This window comes from Perognathus longimembris, unplaced genomic scaffold, assembly GCF_023159225.1.
Source record: "Perognathus longimembris pacificus isolate PPM17 unplaced genomic scaffold, ASM2315922v1 HiC_scaffold_5522, whole genome shotgun sequence".
Lineage (NCBI taxonomy): Eukaryota > Metazoa > Chordata > Mammalia > Rodentia > Heteromyidae > Perognathus > Perognathus longimembris.
In genome coordinates this window covers 37,130-48,071 of record NW_025960959.1, presented here as the reverse complement: position 1 = coordinate 48,071, position 10,942 = coordinate 37,130, and the positions used below count along the sequence as shown (strand labels likewise).

Genomic DNA, 10,942 nt, shown 5'->3' with positions numbered 1-10,942 from the left:
CCAAGTTATGGAAATAACTGGTTTAAGTGGTTTATCATTGTTATGTTCAACGTACCATGTGAAATTAGTCTTCTTTTCTTGAAAGAGTAAATCTGTGCAATTATGCTTTTGGAACCCAATATGTGTGATGCTACTTTCATATATTTGGTTTTCTGTGGCAAGAATGTGATCATGCAAAGAGCACTGGGGTTTTGGTATTCTCTCACAGAAAACAGAGAGCAAAGTCAAAAGATAATACTTCTTGCTATTCATTTCTTTGGATTTCCTAACTTGAGCCAGTCTTGAAGCAAAACCAAGATAGATACTTCACCAAGATAGATAGATAATGGCAGGATATGCATTCATTTACTCCTGCCAGTGGATAACTGTTCTGACAAATGACAGCACTGATGAGTTTACAATGTCTTTGTGCAAGAAAAACTCACAAGAAACATAAAGCTTATTATATATATATGTCAATTAGAAAAATCAAACAAAATCTATGACTTTGTATATCTCTGTGAGTATGTGTGTTAACCATAATGTTCACATAGGTACACACTAACACAGTGACATGTCTGATTTCCAGCTGTCCCTTTGATGCCTTCTGTGTACACACAGTTAAGAGGTCAGATGTAAAGGAGTAGACAGTAGCTTTGATCAAAATGGAAATCATTCACCTGTCAATGTGAACCCAAGGAAGGGAAAGGAAAACTCACTTTTCTGGTGGTCTTGGCAGAGGGCTTACAAGGACTCAGTTGATAAATCTTTGATCTGTAGCTCTTGGGGTGATAGAAGGTGATGAGTCTGAGAAGAGAGCAACAATATTCCGGACAGAAACTAAAAGGGAAGGTGTCACAATCTGGGAAATGTGGGGAGATTAGATAAATCTAAGAAACTCTCAGATCAGATGGACTAACTGCTAAGTTATCAAGACAAAGTTAAATGCTTCAATTTGAATTTCATCTGTGTTGCTCTTGTCTTTGTGGCACCAGACACCTTATTTCATCTCGTTTCTCCCTAATTTCTTCATTTTGATAAGGATAGAGAAGTTGGGTGTCACTTTGTGCTGCCTACCTTGCATTTGTTCAAAATACTACCTACTAAGTTCTGTGCCTGTCCCCTTCATTATAGGTAAATAGTGATAATAACCATAGTGGTAGTAATGTCCAGACATCAAATGTAAGGAGCCTCTCCTTTATACCAGGGATTCTATCCAGTTTTTATGCATCATCATAGTTCATATTTGTTATGATTGAGGTGGAACCTGTTATATCCATGATGAGGAAACTGAGGCTAAGACAAGTTACGCTACCATAGCGAAGATAACATGGCTTTCAGCAAGAGGCCCAGGAGTTAAATCAGCCTTCTACTTAAAATGTCCTCGGATGGCTGATGCTCTACGGTGTCAAGTAAACTCCATGCTTGGATCAATTTCTCTGTCACCTCCAACTAAAGCTTTTCTGGTGATCTGCTCACTTTGGCTTCTTCCCTTGAGCGGCTTCTCAGAGGATCTTCCTGCTCCCTGCAACTGCTGTGTTTGTGTGTGTGTGTGTGTGTGTGTGTGTGTGTGTGTGTGAGTGTGTGAGAGAGAGAGAGAGAGAAAGAGAGAGAGAGATACATACCTTATCCCATCTCTGGATCTGTGTTTGATGGTTACTGTTATTGAAAGAGGTCTCGGGGCTACAAGATTCTCTTGGTTTAGGCTACAGAATTGGAAGCACAGGGAGCTATTGACAGACCCAATAAAATAGTCTCCCTTGAAATAGTGTGAAAATGAGTGACTTGAAATTGAGTTAAGACAAAGTGATGATTTTCCTGGGTTTCACTTGAATGCTCAGAAAAATTAAGCACAGAGAAGAGAAACACAAAGAAACACCAAATATTAAAACAAAAATTTTAAATAAAAAAATAAAATTTTTAAAAAAACTGCTCGTGGAATGTTGGAAGGGAGCTTCTCTGTGTTCTCTATCATGCTGTATTCCTTTTCATTCCATTTGAGGCATTTTATCAAGTTTCAATCAATCGAGGAGCCTCCTCTGCTAATACTCAAAATGGGATCTGGTCTGATTTAACTGTTGTTTACAATTTTCAATTTTCCTTTTTTTTTCTTGTCCTGTAAAATTATATCCAGCAAGCTCAAGGTTATGGCAAGATTTATTTCTTTGTTTTTTTTTTTTTTTTCTGGGAAGTCACATGGGAAAGGATAAAATGGAGCAGAAGTCAAAAGGTTGCGTTTTGGACTTGCCAATGTCAACTTCTTGCCTACACCATCATTCTTCAGAAGTGGGCTGCCTATCATGCGCTGCTCTGTATGTGACCTAGACACTTGATTCTGACTCTAAAGCAGTGTCTCGTGCTCTCTGCACATGTGCAGTGTCTTCTTTTGCTTTAGTTAGGTTGAAAATTGTACAGACAAATCCTGGTGGCATCATTTGCTCCCCTAGTGTCCTGCCCCCAATTTGGACTGTGTGATGTATTTTGAGCTACGTTTGTCCTTTCAAATGCATGTTTGCAAATATAAAGTAGCAGACAATTTCACTCAGCCAAATAACCTGGCAGGAAATTTCTTGCAGCTAGTTCTTATACTACAGAACTCACTGTTGGATAAACTAATCGTTGAGTCTCCCATGTGATATCCCAAAACTGGGGGAATCAGAACAGGGAAAGATCAAATGTGAAGCACTTTGAAACCCAAAGCAGAATGCAATACCAACGACTTCTTGCTCCATGGGTCCACGTGAAATGACAGCCAGTGGGTTACACTGTAGTTTCGCTTCAGCCAGAAACTTGTTTCTAAAGCCCAGACAGGAAAACTGGTCACCAGCTGCATGAAGACAACAAATACACAGCATGTTAACAAAAATCCTGAAAACCAAGCAGGTTTTCAAACACTTCCGGAGACCTTAATGAGGCCTCAAAAATCTATTGTGAAATAAAACATCTATCTGCCTCCAGGAAAGGAGAAAAAGGTATTTTTTTTTTTTTGCTTTTGATACAGGATCTCGTTTGATACAGGATCTTCCATCTTCTTGCAAAGGCCTTCTCAATACGAAGATTACAGTCATGTACCACTATAGTTGGCTTGAAAAATCCCCAATTTGTCTAAGATCAGAAAGGCACAGTTCGAGAGAAGACAGATAAGGGAACTGGGTCTGACATAAAACCAAACATCCTTCCTATTCTTTAAAAAATATCTTTAATTAACATGCATTAGTTGTTCAAAGGAAGATTTCTTGTGATATTTTTACATACGTATATAATAAACTCAATTAACCTAACTCCTGTCAATCTCCCTTATTCCACTGTCCCTTCTTAAAACAGTTTCAACGGGTTATATTGTTCACATACTTATAAACACACCGCCCTAATCATATTTGTTTCATTCACTTAGTTTATTAGCCCTCTCCCTTTCCATTGGCAACTCTCCAGTAGAGCCTGACAAATTCTTAATTCAGCATGCAAACCGATGAGTACAGGTAGCCATGGCAGTGCTGTAGATGTTTTTCAAAGCATTCTTATGATCCAAGACATACAGAGGCTAGAAGCATAGCCCTGTGCCCTTCAAAGAATGGGTGAGATAAGAACGAGATAGGGCAAGACAAGAGGAAAAAGTAGGGATCCAAGTTTCAGCCCAAGAGCAGATAAATCTATGACTGACTACAAAAGTCATGGCATGGTGAGAGAACAGGAAGATAAGTGGGCAGCAGATCTAGGCAGAGTGACTGAAGAGGGGTGGTTACAGTGGGTGGGCATGGCGCTTGAGGTTACTCAGGAAATAATGCGTAGTAACTAGAATGGAAAGTGTTGGGGAGGGAAAGTATTTGTCAGTGACTGAGATCTGAACTGATGGCATGGGCTTTTTTTCTCTACCATGTGGATTGGGTTATTTTATTCATAACAATGTTTGCTAACGTGATGGAGTTGGGAGTTTGAGAGGGTGTGATGGAGTTGAGAGTTTTCATTTTGGAGGAGCTTATATATTCATCAACCAGCAGGTTCCCCGTTTTTCAAAACAGGTTTGATTTTCCAGCACTAACTCAGTCTTTACCTCAGTTGAGTCCATACCTCGCAGTTCCTATCCTCTCTGTTCGATCTGTCTTCCACTCATTTGAACTGTCAACGAAGCCTCTTTAGGCAGCCACAGGCCTCAACTCAGATACCTATCCACACTGGCTACCTGTTGTTACCTCTTTGCTCTTCCTAACCATCTTGTCCTTGGAACATCTATGCTGAAATGACGATCTCCTGATTCCCTGTTTCTTTTAGCTTTTACTTCTGTCTCAACAGTGCTAGTGTCCATGGACCTTTAACTGAGTGCCCCTACCCATTCTCCTTATGGAAACCCTACTTGCTTCCTGCCAGTGGATTTGTCATTGGGGCATGTGGGAGTGGAAGAAATGGACATGATCCCAAATAGTTACTTATTACATCCCCTTCCCTTATGCTACAACATTTGTGATGCTCCTCATAGGTTTGTAAAGATTACAAATTTGTTATCTCTTTTGTGAGCTAATATAACAATAGCAACAAATAGCTAAACTTTGCTGAACTCGTATCAAACTGCAGATGTGATATTAAGCATTTTGCCTACATATCTCATTTAAGTCTCATGACTATCCCATGATGTTGGGAGTATTTTTAACTACAACTTAAAACTTGGGCATAGAGAGCTTAAGAAGCGTGTACCTGGGCTGGGGATATAGCCTAGTGGCAAGAGTGCCTGCCTCGGATACACGAGGCCCTAGGTTCGATTCCCCAGCACCACATATACAGAAAACGGCCAGAAGCTGCGCTGTGGCTCAAGTGGCAGAGTGCTAGCCTTGAGCGGGAAGAAGCCAGGGACAGTGCTCACGCCCTGAGTCCAAGGCCCAGGACTGGCCAAAAAAAAAAAAAAAAGCGTGTACCTAATATTTATTGGAAGAGTAAAGTTCTACTTATGATGTGTATTCTTCACCATGCTTGATGGAAGATATACAAATGTGAAACACAATTAAGATACTACTGCATACTCAATAGAACAATTAATATATGGTGGTAGTTAGGGTAGTGAACACCTGGTCTCCCATAGGTCCTATTTAGGGATATAAAGTGTTATCATCACTATAGAAAACTGTGCAGTCCTTTCTTACAAACATAGATACCTACTCTACAATCCTTCCATTCTACATTGAGGTATTTAATTCAGGAGAAAATAAGAATATGTGTCCCTGTAAAGACATGTGCTTATGATAACATTATATATAATGGTCCATAAGTGTCCATTAACTCATATAAATTATTGTATACCAATACAATGGGACATTCATCAGCAATAAGAAGGACTAAACTATCCATATGCATATGAATAAATATCTAAAGAATCATACTACTTTGAGGAAGGGAGATATAAAAATGTGCTAAAATGTGACCTCATTGCTGCTAAATTTTAGAAAAGAAATAACTCTAATGACAAAAAGCACGTTAGTGGTCGTAGAGAGATGGGAATCAGGAGAAGGAATTAACCACAGAGGGCAAAATGAAGGTCTTTTGAGTCTTGATTGTAGTGATGGGTAGACAGGTAATCAATTTCATATGTATGGAAACAATTTTCTAAAAGTCTCATCCAAATGTGCAAATATGTGAGGGCAAATTAAGATTATGATGATAAATGGAACAAGAACAAAATGAAAAGAGCTGGGTATGGAAGGCAGCTCAAGCGTGTAATCGTAGATATTTGGAAGGTGGAGTTTGGCTGATCACAGTGGGCATAGAGTAAAATTCTGCCTTGATAATAACCAGGGAAAAAGGGGGCTGGAGCTGTGGCTCAACTGGTAGAGCATCTGGCTAGCAAGCATGCAATCTTCAGTATTGCCCTAAAATAAAATGATACCTTTTAGGATAGGACAACAAAGTTTCCCAGTCACAAATAGACTCTGCCCAAGATTAAACATCCCATTAGCATGCATCACACCATGATACCTGGAAGAGTGAGTATACCACTCCAAATTTGTTCTATCTCTATTAAGATGTTATAAGTCACTCAAATAAAGGTAACTATCGAAAATGGGGAAAAAATGAGAAAAAGGTAGATATTTAACTCTACATTCTTAAACTTTTTCCCATAGGGCTACTGGATAGCATAGATTGTGGAACTAGGCAATGTAAATTTACAATGTGTATGAAAACCTGTGCTTTGTTTCCATGTCTTGGCTATTGCAAATCACACCGTAATGAACTTGGGAGTGCATTTATCTTTGGTGATAATTTGCGGGTACATTTATCTCTGGTGACTGCTTTTTCTTGTGCTGTCCTAATACCATAAAACCAGGAAGGTTTTACAGAGAAGATTCATTTCCTAGAGTGTTTGGAGGTTGAGAAGTGGAAGGTAAATGTACCAATGATTCAGACTCTAGTAAAAGGCATCTTTCTGTGTAGACAGCTTCCAGGTATGTTCTCAAGTGGTACAAGTAGCAGTCAGTAGCAGGTCAGTTCCCTGGGGTCTCTCTTTTAGAGGCACTAATGAAGGTTATGTTCTCATGATCTGATCATCTCCCAAAAGGTTTGCCAGATAATACCATCACCTTTGGAGTTATGAATTTTGTAGGACTACAAACACTCACATACTGTCCAGAAAAGAATAAGACTTAAAATAAGTTCTGCGGGCTTTGACTGTCTAAATATTTGAACATTTGATTTATTGAAGTTTTATTTTTATGCCCCAAGCAAACTACAGAATATAATTGCTATTGAAAACTTTAGTCATAGGAAATTAACCAGGAAAAGCCTAACTCTGAATGGAAGTTATCATTCATCAAATTGCTCAGAATTAGTTTGTATCATTGAAACATGATAAGTGGAAAGTAAGAAACTCAGGATGCAGAAATAGGAGGATTATGAGTTTGAGAACTGTATTAGCAAGACTTTATCTCTAAAATATATACATAGAACAGAGTAGAAGAGAATAGATGAAGAAAGATACTTATCATAGGACTAGTCCAATCTTAATGTTTCTCAAAGAATTTCCTCTTAGCTTGGGAGGTAGTTCTCTTTTTTGAAGTGTTTCTTTTGAAGAACAGAAGTTTCATTTTTTTACCAGTTTTTTTCATTAAAAATTTTTTTTTATTGCATGCCGTATGCATTCAAAGCACACACTTTCACCTAAGAAGTTCTTATTGTCAATGTAGCTTGATTTATCTGAGCTTTCCTGTATAGGTAATATATTTATGTCTTGCTAAAGAAAGATTTGTTTAGACCAAACTCATTAATATTACCCACATCATGGTTAGGGTTATCAGTTTGACTGTTTGACTTCTCATATTCAGAACTGAAATACAAACTAAAAGGTAAACCATTATCTTATATGGATATTTACTTTGACCACCACCATTTAGTGGTAAGGTCATCACTCTTCAGTATCATTTCTGTACTTTTTATTTAGGATATGTGCTGCTGAAGTGAGTATTATCTCACAAATGGCACTAATATTAGCTATAAATATTTGTTGCTATAATTCCTTATCCTTTTATAATTCTTTATCCTTTGTAATTCTTTATCCCTTTAAGTATTTTCATTTTATCTTATTTGTGCATTCTAATTCATCTACCTGATACCTATATACTTTCAACCCCTAGTTAATCTAACCAAGTTAATAGTTAACTATCAACTAATAGTTAAATATTACTAAGTGTAGTAAAAGACAAGAAAACTTCTTTTCTGTTACATATATACATATGCATGCACACAAAAATACAGATATAATATATACAGATATATAAATATAGAAGTTATAGATAGAAAAAGAGTTAGAGATGATATAGATATATAGACATATTTTATGTAAACATATTGCATCTGTGATAAAAGGTTTCTCTAAAAACTTTTGTGCTAATGCAGACTTATTCTGCAAGACAAAGTTTAATGATCTTCAAACCAAGAAAGACCACCACAAGATTGGATCATTATCTTGGATTTTTGCCACAGTCTTGAGATAACAACTTAAATTGCTTTTTGTTTTGCTTTTATGTCTCCGTGAATAACTGTCAGGAAATGAAAGAGAAATGCTTAAGGTCAAACTCCTTTCCTAAGTTAAATGCACATTTGAAGACAAACAACTGGACTTCCATAAAAAGAAAACAGAAAATTGGACTCATTATTGAAATGTAAATGCTAGCAAATGTAATAGAAAGATAATTAAGTTTGTCAGATTATTGAAAGTCATTAAACATTTTTAAAAGATTAAAATGTTTAATGTATTTAAAAATCTTTCAAGATTCCGGGCTTCTCTTTATATAACGCTTCTTCATAGTCTCATAAAAATACAATTAATTACGTCAGTTTAGTAATTTACCATTTTTTTCTCCATCTAGCTGATTCGCTCTATTATTCAAATAGAGTAAAAGAACTCATATCCATTGTGACACTCAAATTTACACTGTCTTTCTTAGAGATAATAGAGCGTAATGTAATGCAAACAGTAATTCTCTTGTGATGGCAGCCCTGAACTCTATAGGCTTATTGGCTGAGCTTTGAAACCCATAGGCTTATAGTTTGAGACTCAGAGCCATCTAGTGATTGCTGAGACTAGTCATGTTATCAGTGAAGTTACCTGGCATGGATGCAAGCTGTCTGGAAAAGTCATGAATGGAGCAACACCTCCTAAAGCAAGAATCATGTTTTCAGCTTCAGCCAAAGTCACAGTGGTCTGCACAGCTTGAGTGGAGGTTTCCTGCTTATAAAGTGTTCAAAGCAGCTAGTCTGCCATGATGACAGTCCAGCCTATCAACAAAGAAGGTCATTAAGTTGACAATCCCCACTTAAGGCAAGTAGGTACATTGCAAAGTCTGACAGCTGTCAATCAAGACTAGCTAGCTGCTACCAGCGTGTGTTTATTTTAAAATAATGCATATATAATTATACATGTATATATATATTCTCACAGTAAGACAGGACTTTACTATTCTGTCCAGGTTAACTTCAAACTCTTGAGCTCCAATGATCCTTTTTTTTTTTTTTTCCCAGTCCTGGGGCTTGAACTCAGGGCCTGGGTTCTGTCCCTGAGCCTCTCGGTGCTCAAGGCTAGTGCTCTACCAATTGAGCCACAGCACCACTTAAGGTTTCTCGAATATTTTATTGGAGAGAAGAATCTCACAGACTTTCCTGCCCTGGATGACTTTGAATCATGATCCACAGGTCTCAGCCTCCTGAGTAGCTAGGATTGCAGGAGTGAACCATTGCTGCCTGGAATTGAATGGTACTTTTAAGGCTAGCTTTTTTCCTATAATTAATATTCCTTTTATTATTAGTTTTAAGTTGAATCCATTTATTGAAAAATAAACTTTAATAATTTCATAAAAATATTTTATAAGTGCATAGATTTTGTAGAAACCATGAAGGGGCTAAGGACATGACAAAAGTCTGAGAAGTATGACCACAGGCTAGTGTTTGACAAATTAGCCCTTGTGCCCAGACCTATTCTAAATAACTTGTCATAGGAACACAGTCACACCCATTCACCGAAATTGTCCAAGGCCAGTTTTCCCTGTAATGGAATAATTGAACCGTTGAGATAGAAAAAGAATGACCCGATAGTCTAAAATACTTATTATTTCCAGAAATAGTTTGCTGACTTGTCTCCTAAGCTTTACTACTAAGATGTCAATATGACCAACAATTTATATTTTATTAACATATTCATACTTCTCAAAGGTACAAATACCTCTAGCACCAAAAATGACCTGTACTCTCCCGTTTTACATTCAGGACAGTTGAGTTCCTTTTTACAGATTGAGAGCATTTCAGGACACTGAAGGCCTGAAACCCTGTGAGAACACTGGGCTGTTATAAGAGTTCCTTTGTTTACTGTTTGACAGGATAGATTCAAAGGATTTGGTAAAGAAGGAAAAGTCCATTTCTTTGCATTCTAAATGAGGACGAGACAAGGGACTCCGGAACCTACACTCCTAAACCAGTGTTTACAGCACCATGAGACATGGCTTCATTTGTCTTTCAAGGTTCTGCTTGACCTACTGGATTTTTCAATTCAGTTTTTCAAATAGATTCTGGCTACATCCTCCTTACCCAGTTTTTAAACACAAGAACTGAGCTTATATTTACTTTTGTGCATCCTTTGAATAGATGGTGGTCCTATCTCTGCATCAACTAAATACTATTATCAATCCATGCTCTAGCCTAACCATTGTTTCCAAGTGTTTGTCATAGATTACCTATGACATCCTCACAATGGCCCCAAGAGATGGAATCTATTACTATGTCTATTTTTACAGAAGAGGACACTGAGACACTGAGAGATTTTGTAAATATGAAAAAATCACAGAAATGGCCCTTTACAGGGTGGAGATTTGAACCAAGGATTTCTCATTTTAATCACTACAGGAGTTTTGTTTGTTTGTTTGCATTCTGTTTTCCTGATCTGGACATTCTTGTGAAAGAAAAATGGGTTGTTTGATGTCAGGCTCAAAGTCCAGGAATCCCATATTAGGTATAGACACTTGCCCCATATACCAAAGAGAAGTGGTGAAGAACAATGGTAACAAGGGGAAGACAGCATTTCAGTACATCTTTACCCATCTCCAGCGGTCTTCAGCTGTGGTCTTTCTCTAGTGGTAAAGCTCAATGCTGAAGAAGCCATGGGACAGCAGTGAGCCCCTGAGTTCAAGTCCCTGCTTTTTGCTGGCTATTTTGCAGTTAGAGTTTTGCACACTTTTCTGCTGGGGTTGGCTTTGAATCCAGTCCTCCAGATCTCAGCCTCTTGAGTAGCTAGGATTACAGATGTGAGCCACTGGCACCCAGCTCCAAATAGTTTTTTCTATATCTCAACTGTATCAGGACAATGCAATAATACATAAAGAGAAAGTGTAACACAATTAGGAACTATTCTTAAAAGGTGTGTGGTAAACAATGTCAACTCCCTTCCCCAGTTTTAATCTGTGAGTACTAAGGTGCTAGTAGGATTCTAAGGAAT

The 10,942-nt window shown here is 37.7% G+C and overlaps 1 long non-coding RNA gene across 1 annotated transcript in view; it reads right to left on the bottom strand.

Moving 5' to 3' along the window:
* Positions 1–508: 508 nt before the first annotated feature.
* The window catches only part of LOC125345328, a 43,785-nt gene continuing 33,351 nt past the window's right edge, over positions 509–10,942 (bottom strand). Inside the window, exons 5-6 of the long non-coding RNA XR_007209721.1 lie at positions 2,693–2,806; positions 509–786 (exon numbers count right to left, since the gene is read on the bottom strand). This is a non-coding gene — a long non-coding RNA (uncharacterized LOC125345328). The remainder of the gene's footprint in view (positions 787–2,692; positions 2,807–10,942) is intronic.